The sequence below is a fragment of the Bombina bombina genome, chromosome 6 (genome assembly GCF_027579735.1).
Source record: "Bombina bombina isolate aBomBom1 chromosome 6, aBomBom1.pri, whole genome shotgun sequence".
In the NCBI taxonomy this organism is placed as follows: domain Eukaryota; kingdom Metazoa; phylum Chordata; class Amphibia; order Anura; family Bombinatoridae; genus Bombina; species Bombina bombina.
Genome location: NC_069504.1, coordinates 716724474 through 716749599, shown reverse-complemented (window position 1 = coordinate 716749599; position 25126 = coordinate 716724474).

Here is a 25126-nt window from a genome sequence, read left to right as displayed (position 1 = left end):
TGCTCCACAAGAAAATTTAACATTTAACCCTTTATTGTGCAAACAGATTGAAATAAAGCCTAAATCCGGAAAAAACACCCCCAGCACCTTGCCACAGCCCTGCTGTGGCGCCTACCTGCATCCAGGGATTTTAAATATGGGGTTAAAGCTTCGATTTGGCCCAAAACATCCACAAGGGCCCTCAGGAGTTGGAGCTTGCTGCTTGCAGAGTGAAAACAACTGCGCATCTGAGGCGTGAAAATAGGCCCCGCCCATCTCACTCGATGTCTCTACAACCTCAAAGAACCGCACCAGAGCGGTTTAAAACTAGCCATGTGGGTTCTGAGACACAAAAGATAAGCCAAGTGTACTCTCAAAGTTGCCCAAAAAACGTTATTGCCCCCAAAAGTTAACAGCACTCCCAGTTCAAAAAACGTTTGCCCACAAACATTCAAAACTAAGTGTAAACCATTTTTTAATTAGCCCCTTATGCAAGCTTAGTAATGCCTTTCTATAGCTCTTAGGATTACTGCTTATCCTTACCCTCATGGGGATACTGTCAGCCTTTCTGAAATACACAGTCTCTCCAGAAAAAATGACTGCACATACCTCACTGCTATATAGCATGAAAACGTTCCTCACACTAAAGTTTCTTGTACTCCTCAGCCTCTGTGGGAACAGCAATGGATCTTAGTTACAAATGCTAAGATCATCATCCTCCAGGCAGAAGTCTTCATCCATCTGCTGCCTGAGAGTAAATAGTACACACCGGTACCATTTAAAACAAAAAACTCTTGCTTGAAGAAATTAAAAACTAATATTTTATCACCTCTTTCACTTTACCCTTCCTAGTACTTAGAGTAGGCAAAGAGAATGACTGGGGGTGGAGCTAAGGGAGGAGCTATATAGACAGGTCTGCTGTGGTGCTCTTTGCCACTTCCTGTTAGCAGGAGGATAATATCCCACAAGTAAATTATGAATCCGTGGACTCGTACCTTATAGAAGAAATAACTGTCTTAATTAAGGGTGGGGTCATGGACTCTCCATGTCCAGAAAGAAAGAAATTTATCAGGTAAGCATAAACTTTGTTTTCTTTCCTAAGATATGGAGAGTCCACAACATTATTCCAATTACTAGTGGGAACCAATACCCAAGCTAGAGGACACGGAATGAATAGGGAGGGAGAACAAGACAGGCAAACCTAAACAGAAGGCACCACCGCTTGAAGAACCTTTCTCCCAAAAGAGGCCTCAGCCGAGGCAAAAGTATCAAATTTGTAAAATTTAAAAAAAGTATGCAGAGAGGACCAAGTTGCAGCCTTGCAAATCTGTTCCACCGAAGCTTCATTTTTGAAAGCCCAGGAAGAGGAGACAGCCCTAGTGGAATGAGCTGTAATTCTCTCAGAAGGCTGTTGACCAGCAGTCTCATAAGCAAAACTAATTATACTTCTCAACCAGAGGGAAAGAGAAGTAGTGATATCCTTCTGACCCTTACGCTTTCCTGAGAAACAAACAAACAGGGCAGAAGACTGGCAGAAATCGTTAGTCACCCGTAGGTAGAATTTTAGAGCACGCACAACATCCAAGTTGTGTAACAGATGTTCCTTATGAGAAAAATTAATTGGGACAGAGAGAAGGAACAACAATTTCCTGAAAAATATTTCTATCCGAAACCACTTTCAGAAGAAAACCCAATATAGTACGAAGAACCGTCTTATCTGCATGAAAGATAAGGTAAGGCGAATTACACTAGGATAATCTACAAAAGGTTATACAGACTGCGCAAAGGTTAGGGTATATATGCTTTAAGATTTAAGGGGATATTTCTCCTAAATCCCCAGGGGAAAGGACAACAGAGAACAGTTAAAATCTAAAGCGCCAGTACAGGCAAAATATACCCAAGAAAAAGAGAGCATGAAATTTAGTGTTTAAATAAAAAAATAATTTATTCTTCAACAAATGTTACAAAAAGAACCTAAAAAAATAAATAAATAAAAAAAAAAATATGTATAACATGAGATGAAAATCTCCTAGGTATAAATTAAACCTTATACAAGAATTCAGACAATAGAATATGTGATTGGCCAATCTCTATTAAAATGTGAGTAATCTATAAAAGCATTTACACAAGGAAAATTACACATATATTGTAGGTTACTAATGTAAGCAACTAGAACTGTATGTATCAGAATATCAAGCAATTTGTAACACAATATCTATCATCAAATTATCTACTGATAATCTAAGAGTATGTGCGCTAAGTGCATAAACCAAATAGCTTCCGTTAAATATGGCTAAGTCAGCATATCAGTAAAATGTCCACAAAGGTGCAGATGAATATGAGTGATTTACTGGTATCCGTGATTCCTTTAGTGTAGCACAGTGTTTTTTAGTGCTCAAATGGATCCACTAGAAACTACAGGTACCTGTTTAAGTGATCCTTTTAAGTTCAGCTCTTAGAATGGAATGAGCTGTCTTCTTTGTCCGATGTCACCTTTTAGAAGAAAATGCCTCCAAAATAAGACAAGCAGTGTAACTGTTTTTGCTGATCTTGAAGCCGCGCTGTAAACCCCAGCTACAAACACTTCTGTCTCTTGCTTAGTTATCACCTATACCGGTTAGGGCACTGATTAGCTTAGTATTATGGGAGTGTCTGGGTTGAGCTGTGGGGTGCCGGCTCTACAGCTGATCCTTTCTTTTCTTCCTCTTGATGCACACTAGGAGATCCGCAACGCGTTTCCGCTGAAATTACTTCAGCCTTTGTCAAGCTTGACAAAGGCTGAAGTAATTTCAGCGGAAACGCGTTGCGGATCTCCTAGTGTGCATCAAGAGGAAGAAAAGAAAGGATTTTTTTTTTTTTTAGGTTCTTTTTGTAACATTTGTTGAAGAATAAATTATTTTTTTATTTAAACACTAAATTGCATGCTCTCTTTTTCTTGGGTATATTTTGCCTGTACTGGCGCTTAAGGCGAATTACACTGCAAAGCAGAGAGTTCCAAAACTCTCTAAGCAGAAGAGATAGCAATAAGAAACAAAACCTTCCAAGATAACAACTTAATATCTATAGAATGCATTGGCTCAAACGGAGCCTGCTGCAAAACTTTAAGAACATGGTTAAGGCTCTAAGGAGGAGCAACAGGTTTAAACACAGGCCTGATTTTGACCAGGGCCTGACAAAAAGATTGAACATCTGGCACATCTGCCAGACGCTTAAGAATAGATAAAGCAGAAATCTGACCTTTCAGAGAACTGACTGACAACCTTTTTCCAGACCTTCCTGGAGAAAAGACAAAATCCTAGGAATCCTGACCCTACTCCAAGAGTAGCCTTTGAATTCACACCAATAAAGGTATTTACTCCATACCTTATGGTACATTTTACAGGTAACAGGCTTGCAAGCCTGTAGCATGGTCTCAATGACCGACTCACCCTTAGCCAGAACTAAGCGTTCAATCTGCAAGAAGTCCGCTTCAGAGAAACAAGATTTGGATGGAGGAATGGACCCCGAGTTCCTCAGAGGAAACCCCAAGGTGGCAGAGATGACATCTTTACTAGGTCTGCATACCAGATCCTACGAGGCCATGCAGGAGCTATTAGAATTACTGACGCTCTCTCCTGTTTGATATGAGCAATGACTTGTAGAAGAAGCGCAAACGGAGGAAACAGGTATGCTACACCGAAAACCCAAGGAACCGCCAGAGCATCTGCAGATCTCTTGACCTTGAATCGTACCTTGGAAGCTTGGCGTTTGGCCGAGACGCTATCAGATCCAACTCCGACACCCCCCACTTGAGGGTTAACCTGGAGAACACCTCCGGGATGGAGAGTCCACTCCCCGGGATGAAATGTCTGCTCAGAAAATCCACTTCCCAGTTGTCCACTCCTGGAATGTGGATGGCAGATAGACAATTTTGAGCTTCCGCCCACTGAATAATCTGAGCCACCTCCTTCATGGCTAAGGAACTCTGAGTTCCTCCCTGGTGGTTGATGTAAGCCACTGAGGTGATGTTGTCCAACTGGAACCTGATAAACCGGGCTAAGGACAATTGAGGCCAATCCATTAGAGCATTGTAAATCGCTCTCAACTCCAAGATGTTTATTGGAAGAGCAGACTCCTCCCCGAGTCCATAGTCCCTGAGCCTTTAACGAGTCCCAGGCTGCTCCCCAGCCTAGCAGGCTGGTGTCTGTGGTCACTATCACCCGGGAAGGTCTCCGGAAGCATGTGCCCTGAGACAAATGCTCCTGAGCAAGCCACCTTGGGAGAGAGTCTCTTGTCGACTGATCTAGATCTATCCTCTGAGACAGATCCGAATGTTTTCCATTCCATTGTCTGAGCATGCATAACTGCAGAGCTCTCAAATAAAATTGAGCAAAGGGAATAATGTCCATAGAAGCGACCATCAGCCCAATTACCCCAATACATTGAGCTACTGATGGCTGAACAGTAGACTGAAGAGAGAGGCAAGAGGAAAGAATCTTGGATTTTCTGACCTCTGTCAGGAACCATAATAGATTCCCTATCTATGAAAATTTTTCTAAGAAAACCACCCTTGTAGCTGGAACAAGGGAACTCTTCTCCATCCGTGGGAACGTAGAAAAGACAACAAGATCTCTGTATGAGAGTTTGCTTGTTGAAAAGATGGCGCCTGAACCAATATGTCATCCAGATAGGGCGCCACTGCAATTTCCTGAGACCTGATCACTGCCAAGAGAGCCCCCAGAACCTTTGAGAAAATTGTGGGAGCTGTGGCAAGGCCAAACGGTAGAGCCACAAACTGAAAGTGTTTGTCTAGAAAGGCGAATCTCAGGAACTTGTGATGATCCCTGTGGATGGGAACATGAACATACGCATCCTTCAGGTCTATGGTTGACATGAACTGACCCTCTTGAACCAAAAGAAGAATTGAACAAATGGTTTCCATTTTGAAGGACGGTACCCTGAGAAACTTGTTGAGACACTTTAGGTCTAAAATCGGTCAAAAAGTTTCTTCTTTTTCGGGAATCCAGAACAGATTTGAATAGAATCCTAGACCCTGTTCCCTTAATGGAACTGGAACAATCACACAGTTCAAGAATGCCTCTCTTTTTACCTGGTCTGCAGATAATCTTGAGAGGTGGAATCTGCCCCCCGGAGGGAAAGATTTGAATTCTATTTTGTAACCCTGAGATACTATGTCCACAGTCCAAAGATCTGGGACATCTCGTATCCAAACTTTAGAAAACAGGGAAAGTCTGCCCCCCACTTGATCCAATCCCGGATGGGAAGCCAACCCTTCATGCTGACTTAGACTCAGCTGAGGGTTTCTTTGATTGCTTCCCCTTATACCAAGATTGATTGGGCTTCCAAGAAGACTTGGACTGTTCCTGCTTGGAAGAGGAAGACTTTTGACCTTTGAAGTTACAAAAGGAATGAAAATTACTTTGATGTTCTTTAGGTCTGTTCTTCTTGTCTTGTGGTAGAAGAGACCCTTTTCCATCTGTAATATGTTATTTCTGTCATACCAGGTCCAAACAAGGTCTTACCCTTGTAAGGAAGCGCCAGAAGCTTGGACTTGGAGGTAACATCAGCTGACCAAGATTTTAGCCACAAAGCCCTATGGGCTAAGACAGTGAAGTGAGACATCTTGGCTCCCAGTCTAATAACTTGCATGTTAGCATCAGAAATAAAGGAATTGGCTAGTTTGGGAGCCTTAATACTATCTTGGATCTCCTCCAATGGAGTCTCTACTAAAATTGATTCAGACAAGGCATTGCATCAATAAGATTCCGCACTTGCTACTGTGGCAAAACAAACTGTAGGTTGCCATTGAAGACCTTGATGAACATACATCTTTTTCAAATAAGCCTCCAGCTTTTTGTCCATGGGATCCTTAAAGGAGCAGCTATCCTCTATATGGATCGTAGTTCTCCTAGCCAAAGTAGAAATAGCCTCTTCTACTTTAGGCACAGTGCGCCATGAATCTTTAATGGAGTCAGCAACAGGAAACATCTTTTTAAAGACGGGGAGAAAGGTATCCCTGGCTTCTCCCATTCCTGTTAATAGTAACTGTCACACGGTCTTGAACAGGAAACACTTCCACAGAGTAAGGAACATCAAAGTATTTATTAAGTTTACTAGACTTCTTAGGGTTGACAACGACAGAAGTATCGGAGTCGCTCAGAGTAGCCAATACCTCCTTTAACAGTACACAAAGGTGTTCAAGCTTAAATCTGAAGTTTACTTCAGTATCAGATGAAGGAATTATACTGTCCAAATCTGAGATTTCACCCTCAGAGGTTACCGCCGTATTCTACTCATCAGACTTATGAGGGAGGGCAACCTGCGTAGCAGCAGAAGGGACAGATACTTTACTATCTGAACAATGTTTAATTTTCCTCTTGCGTTTCCCCAACATAGGAAAAGCAGATAATGCCGCAGATACCGCAGAAGATACCTGTGCAGCAAAATCTGCAGGCAAATAAACTCCTCCAGGAGGCTGAGAGGAACTGCAGGGCGCTGTATGTGATGCCATAGAGGCTTGGGACGTTTGAGGAGAAAGCTGTGGCATTACCTGAACAGCATCATCCTGAGAGACATTGGGCTCAGAGGGCAACCATTTATCTTTAAATTTAAGTGTTCTATCTAAGCATGCAGCACAAAATTGCATAGGCAAAACAATTTGTGCCTCAAAGCATAACAAGCATTTGTCAAAAGACACAGAGTCCTGGTCCATGTCCATAATACTAAATAAAAAATTCCCCAAATTGTAGAAATGTTTTAAATACACTGTCACTTTAAGAATTTTTAATAACACAGCTGCTTGAAGGGACGGTGAAGTCCAAAAAAAACTTTCATGATTTAAATAGGTTATGTAATTTAAAATAACTTCCCAATTTACTTTTATCTTTACTTTTGCTTTGTTCTCTTGGTATTCTTAGTTGAAAGCTAAAACTAGGAGGTCCATATGCTAATTTCTTAGACCTTGCATACATTTTGACCACTAGAGGGCATTAGTTCATGTGTTTCATATAGATAACATTGAGCTCATGCACGTGAAGTGACCTAGGAGTGAGCACTGATTGTCTAAAATGTAAGTCTGTTAATAGAAATGAAATAAGGGGGCAGTCAGCAGAAGCTTAGATACAAGGTAATTACAGAGGTAAAACGTGTATTAATATAACAGTGTTGGTTATGCAAAACTGGGGAATGGGTAATAAAGTGATTATCTTTCTTTTTAAACAACAAAAATTCTGTTGTTGACTGTCCCTTTAACGTTATGCAAAAATTCTTTAAAATAATAAACCAATCAGGCCCCCTACACCTCAGACAGGCTGAGGTGCCTTACCGTAACCCTTATACACAATTTGGCTACCAGAAGTCTCTATAACGATCATAGTAGATCGACACTGAAGAGACTGAAATTCAATGACGCCGCTCCGCTCCGTGAATATCCGACAGCAGAGAGATGTCACATGACTGGCAGAGAGAGGAAACTACGCAGCAAGTAAAAGTCACGCTTTTCCCTCTGCCTACAACACCAGAACTTTATTTACACAAACGCTCAAGCAGTCTGTTAAGTTTTTACATAAATCCCTGTATTTCAACAAAATTAGCCCAAAGAGGAAAAATGTCCCAATAAAGGGAATAATATGCCTGCCAAAGAAAATCCTGTATAAAGGATTTTAAAAATGTCCCCATCTACTGCATATTACATATTATTCTGAAGTGCAAGTCTCCAAGACCTAGAAGACAAAAGCACTTACCTGCAGTCTAGCTGTCCGGCAGGAAGACTGCTCACAAGGCGTGAAAGGACACATACTCCTTACAGAGACCTGAAGATAAAGAAAGAACAGAGTAACCAACTCTGGCTTTCTGTACCATGGGCAGCAATGTGTTAGGAAACATAGCAAGGACTACCTTACAACTTCCTAACTGCTTAAAAGCCACCACTACTCTACTGAAGAGATTGATGTGGACTCAGCTAAACCCAAATCCTTGCTTGCAGGGAAAAGTACCTGAAAAAGGAATTAATTTCTTCAGACACCAAATTTCACCTCCTCCATTGACAGAGGCAAAGAGAATGACTGGGGATAATGGGTAGGGGAGTGACACTTAACAGCTTTGCTGTGGTGCTCTTTGCCTCCTCCTGCTGGCCAGGAGTGATATTCCCACTAGTAATTGGAATGACGTTGTGGACTCTCCATATCTTAGGAAAGAAATACGTTTCTCTCATCCACCATCAGAGGGTGTTTTACCTGTCATACTAAATATGCTATATATCTGATAAAATGCCCATTTGAGAGGGTCTACATTGGAGAGACCACTCGTAGAATACGTGATAGGATTATGCAGCATAAGAGTAATATGTGTAATAATCAGGAGGCTTCAGTATCCTCTCATTTCTTGCAATGTGGCCATAACATCAGCCAACTCTGTTTTTAAATGTTTGATGCTGTACCATATCCTAGATGGGGTGGGTAGAGAATTGATCCTCAAAAGAAAGGAGGCATTCTGGATACATAATTTGAATGCCATGCAACCATATGGCCTAAATAAGGAATTAGACCTGACTCTATTCCTGTAACTTTGTGTTAGGTAGTATTCCATATTTGTATTTGTAGCTGTCATAATGTATATATTGATTTTATTAGGCTACTACATTGTGAATGTAAAAAATATATTCCTTGATCATTACTTGTTATAACCACTAGGGTGTGTTGGAATTGATACTGATTGGCTGTCTATATTATATTGGCATACTCTATGCTGTTAGCTATGTATGATTAAGGGCTAGGTGCCTGAAACATCACTTTGTATGACCCAGATGAACTGGTAATAAAACTGTTTTACTATTGCTCACCAGTTACTGTCATATAAGTACCGCGCGCTAACCGATTGCGCCACTGGAGCTTTGCTTCTGTTTTACTATTGCTATTGGTGCCACTGTTTGTGGATTTAAGACTAAGACTATTAATTCAATTTATACAGAAAACATAATTTATGTAAGAACTTACCTGATAAATTAATTTCTTTCATGGTGGCGAGCGTCCACATTGATGGGATATATATTCCTACCAGGAGGGGACAAAGTTTCACAAACCTCAAATGCCTATAAATACACCTCCCACCTCACTCATACCTCAGTTTAACATATAATCAAGTTTGTGAGGTGTATAAGGAGTAAAAGTATAAAAAGAGGAACTGGATAAATAATGTGCTTTATACATAAAATCATAACCCCCAAAAAATGGGTGGGTCTGGTGGACTCTTGCCACCATGAAAGAAATGTATTTATCAGGTAAGTTCTTACATAAATTATGTTGTTTTCTTTCATATAGGTGGTGAGAGTCCACAAGCTAGTTACTGATGGGATATAATACCCAAGATGTTGAAGTCCACGAGTAACTATAGAGGGAGGGATAAAATAAAAACAGCCATTTCCGCTGAGAAATTAAATCCAAGAAAATAATTAAGTTTTCTTAAAAATTAAAAAAAAATTAAATCATAGGCACTAGAATCAAACTGAGACAGCTGCCTGAGGAACCTTTCTACTAAAAGCAAAAATGTCGAAATGGTAAAATTTAGTAAAGATAAGTAAAAGAAGACCAAGTGGCTGCTTTGCAGATTTGATCAACTGAGGCTTCATTCTTGAAAGCCCAAGATGTGGCAACTGATTTTGTAGAATGAGCTGTTATCCTCTGAGGCGGAGACTACACCCCCCTCCAAATAAGCTTTGTGAATCAGAACTTCAAACAAGATGCCAAAGAAATGGCAGAGGCTTTCTGACCTTTTCTGGAGCCAGAAAAAAATAACAAATAGACTAGAATTCTATCTGAAATCTTTAGTAGCATCAACATAATAAAGAGCTTCTAGTTAGAATGACTAAAGACATGGATTTGACATTGATCTTCATAAAATCAAATATAGCATCACAACTAAATGATTTGTATGTTTAAATAAAAGAATAATGTTAGATAATTCAGAATCTGAAGACAACTGCTGTGCTAAACTGTCCAACCATAAAGGTAGAATCAGCAGCAACATCAGCCATAGATATAACAGGTGTAAGATTATAGCCAGTATGTAAATATGCCCTTCTTACATAAGATTCAAGCTTCCTATCTAAAGGATCCTTAAAATAAGTACTGTCTTCCATAGGAATAGTAGTACGTTTGGAAAGAGTGGAAATTGCCCCATCAACTTTAGGAACGGTTTCCCAAAGTTCTAAATTGGCCACAGGTAAAGGATACAATTTCTTAAACCTAGATGGGTTAAAAGAGGTTCCAGGCTTAGACCATTCTTTAGCAATCGCATTAGAGATAGCACCTGGAATAGGAAATACTTTAGGAGTAATAACATTAATCTTCAATACAGAATTTAGACGATTACTAGCTTTATCATCAGGAGGTTTAGAATCCTCAATACCCAAAGTAAACAAAACTTCCTTTAAGAGAGAGCAAATATATTCTATCTTAAATAAAAAAGATGATTGGTCTATATCTGTCTCTGACGCGACGTTCTCTGAATCAGAGTAAACCCAAGCAGTAGAGGATACATCAGTATGCTGAAGGTCAGAACTTAATTCACTAGGTTTAGGAAAATGTTGCAAAACCCTTTTACTTATTGGAAGGCAGAATAGCAGTTGTTGCCTTCATTTCTGCAGGAATTCTATGTACATTAGATTAAGATGGAATAACAGTGGGTGCATTTGTACTCAGATATATCATCAGCATTTAGATCAGCTTTTTTTTTTTAACAACAAACACACTTAGCTTTGGTAGATACGTGTTCAGGCAGCTCAAATCCTATGGTAACATCAGAGGCATATTCAGTTTGAGACATAATTGCAAAAAAAACTAAAATTGATTTTTTTTTTTAATTCTGCAACTTTATATCCATGCTAATATATATACAATGAAAGTGAAAGAAACTGCTGCCAGACAAAGCGAATGCCTTGAAAGTTCGATTTATTCAACCAGTCAAGGGAAATTACCGACTGGAACACTTGACATGTTTTGCGCTGGCGTACCTGCGCTTCATCAGAGGTATATATATATATATATATATATATATATATATATATATATATATATATATATATATATAAGAGGCTTGAAAGAATGGGAAACAGAGTGAATATTTATAAAATGAAAACTGATTCATAAAATAATGCTGCATGAAAGCATTCTAAGCATTTTCTAAAAGAACTGAATGAGCTGGGAGTGGAGCTTATAACTGCAAATTTGACGGAAAAATGATAACACGTCAAGCATGACATAAATAGCATCATCACATGCGCGTTTGCACGCAAATTTCTAATACACCTATCACTCTAAAAAGCAGGTAAAAATTTAGTTTGTATATAAAAAATATTTTTTTTTTTACCTAAATAAAGTTTAAATGGATACTTCTATTATACTGCATAAAATGTGATTATCAACATTCAATGAGACTCTCGCCACCTATATGAAAGAAATTTATACCAAACCAATGCTGTAGAGGGTAACAATGTATCAGTAACTATTGCTTCCATCAATGTTTAGGATCTACTTAACCATTTAAATGGAGAATATTAGGTGAAATATTAGGTGGTGCACAAACAGCATGTTCAGTTCAAGTATCTTGTATCTCATTTTTAAATAACCAATTCTTGGTAGAGTCTCATCATTAGAGTCAATATAGAAAGCACCTAAACTGCTATAGGCAATTGATTTGTAAGTATACAGAAGATATGGGATACGACAAACTCAAATGGTACAAAATATCATGAATCAAAACTGGCATCTTCCTCTAAATCCAGTGTCCAGCTTCACAGATTCCAAGTTCTGTGCCCAGCTTCACAGATTCCAAGTTCTGTGCCCAGCTTCACAGATTCCAAGTTCTGTGCCCAGCTTCACAGATTCCAAGTTCTGTGCCCAGCTTCACAGATTCCAAGTTCTGTGCCCAGCTTCACAGATTCCAAGTTCTGTGCCCAGCTTCACAGATTCCAAGTTCTGTGTCCAGCTTCACAGATCCTAAGTCCTGTGTCCACCTTTACAGATTCCAAGTCTTATGTCCAGTGTACAGCTTCACAGACTCCAAGTCATGTGTCCAGTGTACAGCTCCACAGACTAAGTCCTGTGTACAGCTACATAGAATCCAAGTCCTGTGTCTAGTATTTGGCTCTACAGACTCCATTAAAATATACACTCACCGGCCACTTAATTAGGTACATCTTGTTTGTACCAGGTTGAATCCCCTTTTGCCTCCAGAACTGCCTTAGTTCTTTGTGGCATATATTCAACAAGGTGTTGGAAACATTCCTCAGAGATTTTTGTCCATATTGACATGATAGCATCACACAGTTGCTGCCAATTTGTCGGCTGCACATCCATGATGTGAATCTTCTCTTCCACCACATCCCAAAGGTGCTCTATTGGATTGAGATCTGGTCACTGTGAAGGCCATTGGAGTACAGTGAAGTCAATGTCATGTTCAAGAAACCATTTTGAGATGATTTGAGTTTTGTGACATGGTGCATTATCCTGCTGGAAGTAGCCATCAGAAGATGGGTACACTGTAGTCATAAAGGGATGGACATGGTCCGCAACAATACTCAGGTAGGCTGTGGTGTTTAAACGATGCTCAATTGGTAATAAGGGGTCCAAAGTGTGCCAAGAAAATATCCCCCACACCATTACACCACCAGCCTGACTCGTTGATACAAAGCAGGATGGATCCATGCTTTCATGTTGTTTACCCCAAATTCTGACCCTACCATCTGAATGTCACAACTGAAATCGAGACTCATCAGACTAGGCAATGTTTTTCCAATCTTCAATTGTCTAATTATGGTGAGCCTGTGCGAACAGTTTCCTGTTCTTAGCTGACAGGAGTGGCACCCGATGTGGTCTTCTGCTGCTGTAGCCCATCTGCTTCAAGGTTGGATGTGTGTTCAGAGATGGTATTCTGCATATCTTGGTTTTAACGAGTGGTTAGAGTTACCGTAGTATTTCTATCATCTCAAACCAGTCTGCCTATTCTCCTCTGACCTCTGACATAAACAAGGCATTGTTGTCCAAACAACTGCCGCTCACTGGATACTTTCTCTTTTTCGGACCATTCTCTGTAAACCCTAGAGATGGTTGTGCATGAAAATCCCAGTAGATCAGCAGTTTTTTAAAAACTTAGACCAGCCCATCTGGCACCAACAACCATGCCACGTTTAAAGTCACTTAAATCCCCTTTCTTCCCCATTCTGATGCTCGGTTTGAACTTCAGCAAGTCATCTTCACCACGTCTAGATGCCTAAATGCATTGAGTTGCTGCCATGTGATTGGCTGATCAGCAATTTGTGTTACCAAGCAATTGAACAGGTATACCTAATAAAGTGTCCGGTGAGTGTACTTGCCTGTCTGCCTGTCTGTGTTTGTGGTCATGACTAAGAAAGGACAGAAGACTAACGGGAGCATAAACTCTGTACCTTTTAGTGAAAATGACAGTTTCCACTCATCTCTACTACTAGACTCTAAAAATCAAACCCTGCTCCTCCGAGCATAACAGGTGCACAGTAGAGACTATTATAAAACTACAAAAATATATATTCAAAAGGGAGGAGATACTACTACTTGAGGACACAACTGGTGCAAATCCTTAAAAATTTAAATATAAATTGAGGCTATAGATAAGAAAATAAAGTGACATATACTACTGTCACTTTAAAAGAAGGAAAACTTCACACCGTTATCTCTTTAGGAAAAATAATTTAATTAGATTCCTATAGAAAATATGCTGATGACTGGCCCAGGCCCAATGACCTTAGAACCGATATACACAAAACTATACATACAAAATTACAAAATTTCTTTAAAAATTGTGAGCATAAAACATTGAAGGGCACATAGTATTAGATAGCACAGTTCAGTACCAACTTCTGCAATAGTGCTACAGCCATCAAGCTGCACATCACTTTGATATAACTTGCACAGTCCCCAGGAAATAAAGCTAGCTAGCATATGAAAAAAGTCCCGATGTATACCTCTCAGAGCAGCACGCCATGATCGCAGCGTTCAATCACTTTACTCACAGTGTCAGGCTGATGAAAAAGACGTAGGAGGTGGGTGTGCTTGATATCCTAACCCACCTCTTCTCTAATTGGATGGAGTCCAGAGACCTCTATGCCACAGGCCGTCCTGCCTGTCAATCACTGAATGAGCTTGAAAGTATAATGTAGCATAGCTTGTCAGCCAAAAGCAGACTGAAAATTAACTTCCAAAAGAAACACAGTTCAGTGTCAAATTGCTCCGTGGGGTATGTACGGTCCTAACCCATACAGGGCACTCCGTGGACGTCAGGAAACTCCTCCCACCAGCAAAGCAAACTGAAAGTTCACCAATACTTTGCAACAAAGTTTTCTTCCTACAAATATGGTCACAAGTAGAAATCAATTAGCCTTGAGTTAGCTAATGATAAAACACACAAAGTGCCAACATCTAGAGCGTTTCACCCCCACAACTCTCCTGTGTGTCAGGGGCTTCGTCAGGGCATAATTAAAGGAAACACCTCTTTTTATAGCACCTGTTAGTGCTCAGGTGATCACTCATTAGAAATCCTTAAGGGAGACTATACCAACTTAAGAAAAGCCTTTTATGAAAACTGCCCATTTTAACAAATGCAGTATTTTATGGCAACATTGTTAACACAATTCCTAGTGTAAACATTTTTATTCCAATTCTGCTACTATGTATTACATTTATGTGCACATCGTTTTTACATGGCGTTCACTCTCATAAGACAGACTATACAAACATCTAAGTTCACATTTTAGGTATAAAATGTTCTTAGATAAAATTATTTATAAAAGAGAAAGGAAAAGGATATAGCAAAAAGGGAAAAAAAGAAAAGGGTTATCTTGCTTGGAAGGAAAAGTGCTTTATTCAAATTTATAAATGATAAAGAGAATTGCTTTATTACACGTATATTACAAAAAACTAGCATACTCTAATTTATCATTTAGACCAATTGCAAGTCTTGTTTTTAGTCTGAAGATCCACTTGGCCTCCTTTTGAAGTAGTATTTTGTTATCACCCCCTCTACCTGGGGAGATTCCTTTATCAATTACTACAAACTTCAAAGATTGCATCACTACTGTGAAAATGGGAAAAATGCCTTGCAACATTTGTATCCCTCTCTTTCACAATATCATATCGGTGTTCCGGTCCTTTATGGCTCTTTTTGTTTTGCCAAAATAGAAGCCCGGGCACGCACACCGCAGAAGGTATATAACCCCAACAGAATTACAGTTGAAGAAAAACCTAATGTTGTATAGTTTCACCCCATCCACTGTGAATTTTTTTGTACTGTCCATATGGCAGCAATAAACACAGTGGCCACAGGGGAAGCTACCCTTTACTCCTTTATTTTTCCAAAGCAGGCAGAGTCTGAGGGTCCTCTTACAAACTGGCTTCTTACTAATTTATCCTTTAAACTCGGGGCCTTCCTTGCCACCATCGCTGGTGCTATCCCTACCACTTCTCCTACCTTTTCATCCATTGTGAGAAGGTGCCAATTTCTCCTCATAATGGCTCTCACATCTTCCCATTGTTTATTAAATTGAGTTATAAACCTTATTTGATTCCGAACAGGTTTCTCTTTCTTTTTGTATAAGATGTCATCCATTGACATATTCCTGGCTTTCCAAAAGGCTCTTTTCACACAGTTTTTAGAATAGCCTCTCTTTAGAAAGCGCTCTTTCATTAGGGATGCATGAAAATCAAATTTAGAAAGGGAAGTGCAATTTCTTCTCAAACAAAGGAATTGGCCACATGGAACACTCCTTTTGAGATGTTCCGGATGGCCACTTCCCGCATGTAGGACACTGCTAGTCGCAAAATTTTCAGTAACAGTGTCCTGTCCTTTTTTGATAGTTAGATCTAGAAATGCCAGGGATATTTCACTGGTTTCAAAGGTCAAAAATATATTTATTTTGTTTCTAGAAACAAAATCTCCAAACTCATCTGATGTGCCATCCCATAGGATGAGCACATCATCCACATATGGTATCCACATCTGGATATGTTCATCAGCTATGTCACTGTAATTCTCAAAGACCTCATCCATCTCCCAAGCTCCCAAATGTAGACAGGCATAGGCCGGGGCACATACGGCCCCCATCGCTGTACCTCTAAGCTGACGGTATATCTTACCATCAAACATGAACACGTTATTTTCCAAAATAAATGTCAACAACGATACTACAAAGTCAGTATGTTCCTTGTGCTCTGGACCTCTGGAGTTTAAGAAATTTTGAGCAGCCTTCAAACCTACCATATGGGGGATAGACGAGTATAAACTCTCTACATCCAGTGATGCCAGAATAGTGGTTTTATTTATGCTAATGCCTTCCAGTCTCCTCAGGAGATCCGATGTGTCTTTTACATAGGAGGGGAGCGTCACCAAAAATGGACGTAGATGTTGATCCACATATTAACCAATTCTTTCAGTGACACTCCCAATCCCAGACACTATCGGTCTCCTGGGAGGGCATTTCATGTTTTTATGCCATTGCGGCAACACATAAAAACTGGCATCACCAGATGTTCAGGATATAAAAAGAAAAATTCTTTAGATGTAATTAGGCCTCTACCTTTTGCATCGTTCAATAATTTGAACAAAAATTCAGTATTTTTGCCACTGGATTTGTGTATAGTTTCTCATATTGGAGCATATCATTTAGTTGGCATTTCACTTCATTCATATAGAGGCATTCATCCATTAAGACTAAATTACCGCCTTTGTCCGCCGGCTTTATCACCAGCCCTTTGGCAGTACTTAGCTCATTAAGTGCTCCTATCTCACGTGGTTCTAAATGATCACATCTCGGTACCTCTTTAAGAGATTGAATCTCCTTTTCAACTTGCCTAACAAAAATGTTGACAGATGGAACCACTGCGAGACTTGGCATATATGTAGATTTAGGTTTGAAAGGTCTAATTTCTTCTTTAACAAAGGAGTCTTGAGTCTCCCCTAGCTCATTCTTAGCGAGGAGAGACTCAAGAGTCTGAATCGCTTCGTCATCACTTAAAGTCATATTACAGGTATTATAATCTGGGTTCTTTATAATTTGGGATAAGACAATTTTTCTGGCAAAAAGGTGGAGATCTTTGATTACCTCAAATTTATCTAATTTTGCCGTAGGGCAAAAAGATAAGCATTTTTTAAGTAAATCAACATGGGCTAGATTTAAGGGAAATGATGATAGATTCACAATCTGTAATTCCTCATCTTTTGGGTTTTCTAATAGCCCCTGTGTGTGCCCCTCATTCGGGATCTCCCTCTGTACTGGCCATACTGTTCTCCCCTTCCTCTCGTCTGTCTTGTCTGATAATGTCTCTCCCTCATTGGTAACCCAGTTTTCTCTTTTCCTTTTCCCCCCTCTCCTTCTCCTCCTCCTTCTCCCTCTGGGCCCAAACCAGAAGAGTTTTTTTGGGAGGTGCCTAATTCAGAGTCTGAGGCATCAGTGCTCGAATCATATGACCCTTTCTATGATTTGTATATATATATACACTTTATTGTTTTTGTAGTCATCCTAGTCTCTAAGTTTTCGACATTTTCTAATTTTGATTTCAGTTTTTAATCTCGCTATATTGGAGCTAGTCTCCCCATTAAGTTTTTCAAAATTACTATCTCCTTCAAACTTATTAACCCTTTCCAAAGCCTTCTCTGCCTCAGTTTTTACTTTTCAAGCCTCTTCATTTCTTCTGATCATCATATTCATTAAATCAAGGGAGCAAGAGGATAGTTTCCCATTCCATTCCTCAAGAAAGGAATCACCCTCCTCATCTTCCCTTGTATTTGAACCTGGGTCTAGTGATAACCTAAGGCCTCTAGGCACAATCTTTTTGTCAATATAGTTAGCCACTGGCATTTTCTGCCTTAATTTTTAGCTGTCTATTTAGATAATATCTATGTTTCCTAAAAGCACCATAGACATTCAGTTCTTCTTCATTATCTGTATTGACCTCATTATTATTAGCCAGGGAGTCCTTTAGCTCCGCCTCCCAGAGGTCATCAGAGAGGGTGAACGCCATGTTACAAGATCCAGAGCAAAAACCAGTAAAAAGCATATATACATATATACCAAATACAGTATATGTGAAATAATTATTCAATAAGTAGTCTCCTCTACCTCTAGAAAAGGATAGTAGAATCCTCCAATCAACTCCTTAAAAAATTCACAAAAATGTATATTCAATGTAGATGTTTGTATAGTCTGTCTTATGAGAGTGAACGCCATGTAAAAACGATGTGCACATAAATGTAATACATAGTAGCAGAATTGGCATAAAAATGTTTACACTAGGAATTATGTGTTAACAATGTTGCCATAAAATACTGCATTTGTTAAAATGGGCAGTTTTCATAAAAGGCTTTTCTTAAGATGGTATAGTCTCCCTTAAGGATTTCTAATGGTGCAATTTAGGCAGGTAACCAGTTGGAATAGGTACAGGTGAAATCTTACTCACGTGGTGGAGAGCACAGTTGTGCAATATGGGCAGGCCGGAACCAATGGGTCTTCCGGCAGACACCTAGGCACACTTAAGGTTGATGGTATTCTCGTCCCATCCAAAGGGAGTCAAGAGATATATAATATAATAATATTTTGCCATTGTGCTTTAACAAGAGTGGATTTCCATCATTGATCATTGTCTGACATCTCCCGTGGCATCAAGGAATATCTCTTGACTCCCTTTGGATGGGACGAGAATACCATCAACCTTAAGTGTGCCTAGGTGTCTGCTGGACGACCCATTGGTTCCGGCTTGCCCATATTGCACAACTGTGCTCTCCACCACGTGAGTAAAATTTCACCTGTACCTGTACCTATACCAACTGGTTACCTGCCTGATTTGCATCATGTGGCACCCTCTATCTTTTATATTCTAGACTTATCTAACCTGTGTCATGGCATGACACACCAGAGGAGCTACCTGGAGCCGTGATACCTGTCTTATTAATATTGATTATTTGGACTTTTGTTTCATTGTCTCACTTTCTATATTTTCTTTATCAAAAAATAAAAAAATTAGGGAAAAATGCAGCTAGGCATCAGTCCCATAGTGGGCGCTATACGCTATATACCACTATACGCATATATAAATAATAATTGCTATATAGTATACATAAACAATAAATTAGTCAGAAAATAATAAAAAAACAACCATAAATCACAAAACAGATATTGACAAAAATAAAATAAAATTGCAATAATAAAGTCTTAGGGTTCCAATGTTGTGGCCACTCTCTGACACAGGATGGTCAATCCCTGGGATGCGAAATTCTGAAGAAAAAAAAAAGAGAGACAGAGGCGCCAACATGGCCTAGTACCGTCAGGCAGAAGGATGTTAGAAAATATGAGATAGGGTACTCACAAACACAGCGCACCCAACAGTGCTAGTGGGGCAGACTGGAACTTTGTAGTGGTCCAGCTCACTGAGGAAGGTACACAGGGCACATAGACGCAGGCTTGATCAGCAATAAAGCAACAGTGTCTGCAGGGAGTCACAAAAAAGAGCTACCATAGCCTAGTACAGTCCAATCAGGTGTAAAGATAATATAAAGTCACACTTACGAAAAGTACTGCACCTCCAGGTGCAGTAACAGCAAGCTGGGACTTCTCAGTCACCCAGTGGACCACTCTCTTGGCAAAAAGAATCCTCGCCAAAAAAAACTCCAAAAACCAGCGTGAAAATATTCCAAACAGCAGCAAGTGTATCATAAGAACATATATCTTTGTTTAAAAGCAAAACAACATGTTTCTCAGCCTCACAGGGGCTGTTTCCTCGGGCTATTCAGTGTGAAAATGACTGATACACTTGCTATTTAACAAAGCTGTCTTAATCAATGATATGTTAATTAGTGACTATCAACAGCTGGGAATGAGGTGCCATTGCAAGGGTTGCCATGGTGACTAAAATAAACTCCTATCTATGTAAACAGCAAACTATTGTTAAAAACAAAAGCCATCATGTCAACCCTGCATCAACAATAATGATAACAATGCATATGTATATATATATACACAATAGAAAACACATACATTTATAGTAAAACTTACACAATAAAAAAATATACAAATCCAAAATCACAATTGATATGTTATCTGTGCCAGCAAACAAACATAACTGCAAAATAGCAGCAAATATATGCAAACAATAAATTATGCTAATACATACAATACACACAATATATACAAGAAAAATAATAAAAAAAAAAACCTAGCCCCAAAAGATCATCAAATCATGATAACAATGTGTATTATTTGTTCTAATACCTATTGAGTCAAACAAACACTAAAATCCCAATTATTAATCCAAAGATGGATACTGTGTGCTAGCTGAACTGAAATAAGCACACATGTAAAGTGAGATAGATGATTAAAAAATAGTGAAAAAACTTGTTGACCTAATGTGTATGGAGTGACTAATAGTGGTGAAAAAAGTGGAATTTCCTAGCTTAAATGTGTGTAGTGTCATAATGTAATAAAATTTTATAGAATTTAAAGTGACAAAATATAATGTGTATTGTCCCTTGGAAATGTGAAATGTGCTTCACCTCACTAATCATAACATAAATCAAATACAGACTAAAGCCTTAAGCGTATATAAAGATAGTGGATGATAATAATAATGTGTGTGCAGTGAATAAGGTGTAAGTGTATATAAAAATGGAAATAGTGATATTAAAGTGTCTCTCTGGATATACAGTATATTAATCCCTAAACTAATATCAAATCTAACGTTATAATATATATGATATATAATAGAGATGGGGACTCAATAAGAATTCCTTGGATGAACGTCATCCTTTCAACTACTTGCTATTATTAGGTATAAGAAGGACAACCTAAGATTTCTGTAGTTAATGGAAATCTATTTGTGATTTAAGAATTTTGATAGTTTAGTATATACTAGTCCTAAAGCCTGTGTACACGGGCCAATTTTTTTAAGTACCGCAGTTGTAACCCTTGCTCTCTCTCCCCCCCTATTTTGCGCTCTCTCTCTCCCCCTCTTTTGCTCTCTCCCCCTATTTTGCTCTTTCTCTCCCCCTCTTTTGCTCACTTTCTCTCCCCCCCCTCTTCTGCTCTTTCCCCCCTCTTTTGCTCTCTCTCTCTCGCCCGCCCTCTTTTGCTCTCTCTCCCCTCTTTTGCTCTCTCTCCCCCCTTTTGCTCTCCCCCCTTTTGCTCTCCCCCCCCTCTTTTGCGCTCTCTCCCTCCCTCTTTTGCGCTCTCTCCCTCCCTCTTTTGCGCTCTCTCCCTCCCTCTTTTGCGCTCTCTCCCCCTCCTTCTTTTGCGCTCTCTCCCCCTCCCTCTTTTGCGCTCTCTCCCCCTCCCTCTTTTGCGCTCTCTCCCCCTCCCTCTTTTGCGCTCTCTCCCCCTCCCTCTTTTGCGCTCTCTCCCCCTCCCTCTTTTGTGCTCTCTCCCTCCCTCTTTTGCTCTCTCTCCCCCTCCCTCTTTTGTGCTCTCTCCCTCCCTCTTTTGCTCTCTCTCCCCCCCTTTTGCTCTCTCAACCCCCCTCTTTTGGGCTCTCTCTCTCCCCCTCTTTTGCACTCTCTCCCCCTATTTTGCGCTCTCTCTCCCCCTTCTCTTTTGCGCTCTCTCTCCCCCTTCTCTTTTGCACTCTCTCTCTCCCCCTTCTCTTTTGAGCTCTCTCTCTCCCCCCTCTCTTTTGCGTGCTCTCTCTCCCCCCTCTCTTTTGAGCTCTCTCCCTCTCTTTTGTGCTCTCTCTCTCCCCAATCTCTTTTGATCTCTCTCTTCCCCTCTCTTTTGAGCTCTCTCTCTCTCTCCCCCTCTCTTTTGAGCTCTCTCTCTCCCCCTCTCTTTTGAGCTCTCTCTCTACCTCTCTTTTGTGCTCTCTCTCCCCCCACTCTTTTGAGCTCTCTCTCTCCCTCTCTTTTGTGCTCTCTCTCTCCCCCCCCTCTATTTTGAGCTCTCTCTCTCCCCCCTCTCTTTTGTGCTCTCTCTCTCTTTTGCTCTCTCTCCCCCCTCTCTTTTGAGCTCTCTCTCTCTCCCCCCTCTCTTTTGTGCTCTCCCCCTTTTTTGCTCTCTCTCCCCATCTTTTGCTCTCTTCCCCCTCTTTTACTCTCTCCCCCCTCTTTTACTCTCTCTTCCCACTTTCACTCTCTCTCCCCCCTCCTCTTTCTCTCCCCCCCCTCTTTTGCTCTCTCTCCCCTCTCTTTTGCTCTCTCTCTCCTCCTCTTTCTCTCCCCCCTCTTTTGCTCTCTCTCCCCTCTCTTTTGCTCTCTCTCTCTTCCCCCTCTTTTTCTTGCTTTCTATATTTCCCTCCTCTCTTTTGGTCTCTCCCACCTCTTTTGGTCTCTCCCACCTCTCTCTCGTTCGGCCATGCCCCCTTGCCACACCCGCGAGGCCACGCCCCCATCATGACACACCCGGTCACGCCCCCACCAGGCAGCTTTCACAGTGCGCATTCTGCTGATCAAGGACAGGTATGTTTGTCCTCTGCAGTCTCTACTGCGCATGACTGCATCTGACAAACATAACTGGCCTTTTATTATATAGGATAATATAAAAATTAGTAGATCTCCTGACAAATGCTGGGCCTTAAACTATTCGTAATGTTTATATTAGTGGATAAAAAAATATATAACACATGTGAATATGAACGTGTATCCAAGACGAATGCACTTGTGTACATATGCTCATAATATGAAGGTGTATACATACACGCACATATACATGTGTGGATTGCGGGGAGTGTGTATATATACACAAATATACATATATATGGGGTGAAGGGGTATAGGACCAATTCACGAAAATGTGGCCATATCCAGATTCTCATTAAGCCCATCTGGTTGAAGTGTTTTAAGTTTAGTAATCCAAAAGGATTCTCTTTTCCTTAAAGTTAAGGCGTTGTTATTTGTTCTAGGAATAGACTCGATGGGCAAGATACTCATAGGATTCTTTTGGCCCCCATGATGCAATAAACAGTGTCTGGAGACACTGTGTGCCTTACACTTGGTTTTAATGTTCGATGCATGCCCCCCATCTTTTTTTAACCTTACGGGAAGTACGGCCAATATATTGGACCCCACAATTGCAACTCAATAGGTATATAACGAAAGTGGGTTCACAGGTCATAAAACTTTTTATATCAAAAATCTCCCCAGTGGTATGGGAAGTAAAAGTGGATACCCTATGTACTATATGCTGCACATAACGCAACGTCTTCTACAGCATTTGGAAATCTTGTGCCTTAAAGATATGAGCGCTGGTCTTTTAGTATGTGAAGAATTTCTATCTAAAAGTTTGTCCCTCACCACTTTACTGGGAGCCAAAGTCGTCTTGAGAGTAGGTGCTCTTCTATAGACCACTTTTGGTTTGGGGCCAATAATGTTCTTGAGTGTAGGATCATTAGTCAAGATAGGCCAGTGTTTCATTAAGATTTTATTAATCTCCCGGAAGTTAGAATTATATCTAGTTATAAAGAGTGGAGGGTTTGAATCTTTAAAACTAGCCTGATTTTCTATTTTGTCTTGAAAAGTATTGGTCCCTATCATCGTTTTGAACCCTTTCAAGTTCTTTATTAACAAGTTCCACCAGGTAACCCTTTTCTAGGAATCTATCCCCAATAATTCTCGCCTGCTCATCATAGTCCACTAAAGTGGAACAATTCCTCCTAATCTTTCTAAATTGGCCATATGGCACATTATTTTTCCAACTCTGATAATGGTTACTCTCATAATGGAGAAAGCTGTTGCAGTATACTTTTTAAAAAAATGTTTTTGATATGACTGCTCCTTCACTATCCTTCCCCAAGATCAGATCCAAAAAACAGAATTTATGCTTACCTGATAAATTGCTTTCTCTTACGGTGTATCCAGTCCACGGATTCATCCTTACTTGTGGGATATTCTCATTCCCTACAGGAAGTGGCAAAGAAAGCACACAGCAGAGCTGTCCATATAGCTCCCCTCAGGCTCCGCCCCCCAGTCATTCGACCGACGGTTAGGAGAAAAAGGAGAAACCATAGGGTGCAGTGGTGACTCTAGTTTTACAAAAATAAATTTGAACCTGACTTAATTGCCAGGGCGGGCCGTGGACTGGATACACCGTAAGAGAAAGCAATTTATCAGGTAAGCATAAATTTTGTTTTCTCTTACATGGTGTATCCAGTCCACGGATTCATCCTTACTTGTGGGATACCAATACCAAAGTTTTAGGACACGGATGAAGGGAGGGAACAAGTCAGGTAACCTAAACGGAAGGCACCACTGCTTGCAAAACCTTTCTCCCAAAAATAGCCTCCGAAGAAGCAAAAGTATCGAATTTGTAAAATTTGGCAAAAGTATGCAGTGAAGACCAAGTCGCTGCCTTACAAATCTGTTCAACAGAAGCCTCATTCTTGAAAGCCCATGTGGAAGCCACAGCTCTGGTAGAATGAGCGGTAATTCGTTCAGGAGGCTGCTGTCCAGCAGTCTCATAAGCCAATCGGATAATGCTTTTCAGCCAGAAGGAAAGAGAGGTAGCAGTCGCTTTTTGACCTCTCCTCTTACCAGAATAGACAACAAACAAGGATGATGTTTGTCTGAGATCTTTAGTTGCTTTTAAATAGAATTTTAAAGCACGAACCACATCAAGATTGTGTAACAGTCGTTCCTTCTTAGAAACTGGATTAGAGCACAGAGAAGGAACAATAATTTCCTGGTTAATATTCTTATTAGAAACCACTTTTTGAAGGAAACCAGGTTTGGTACACAAAACAACCTTATCTGCATGGAACACCAGATAGGGTGAATTACACTGCAAAGCAGACAGTTCTGAAAGTCTTCGAGCAGAAGAAATAGCTACCAAAAACAAAACTTTCCAAGATAATAACTTAATATCTATGGAATGTAAAGGTTCAAACGGAACCCCTTGAAGAACTGAAAGAACTAAATTCAGACTCCATGGAGGAGCCACAGGTTTATAGACAGGCTTGATTCTCACTAGAGCCTGTGCAAACGCCTGAACGTCTGGTACTGCTGCCAGACGCTTGTGTAACAGGATAGACAGAGCAGATATCTGTTTCTTTAAGGAACTAGCTGACAATCCTTTCTCCAATCCTTCTTGGAGAAAAGACAATATCCTTGGAATCCTAATCTTACTCCACGAGTAACCCTTGGATTCACA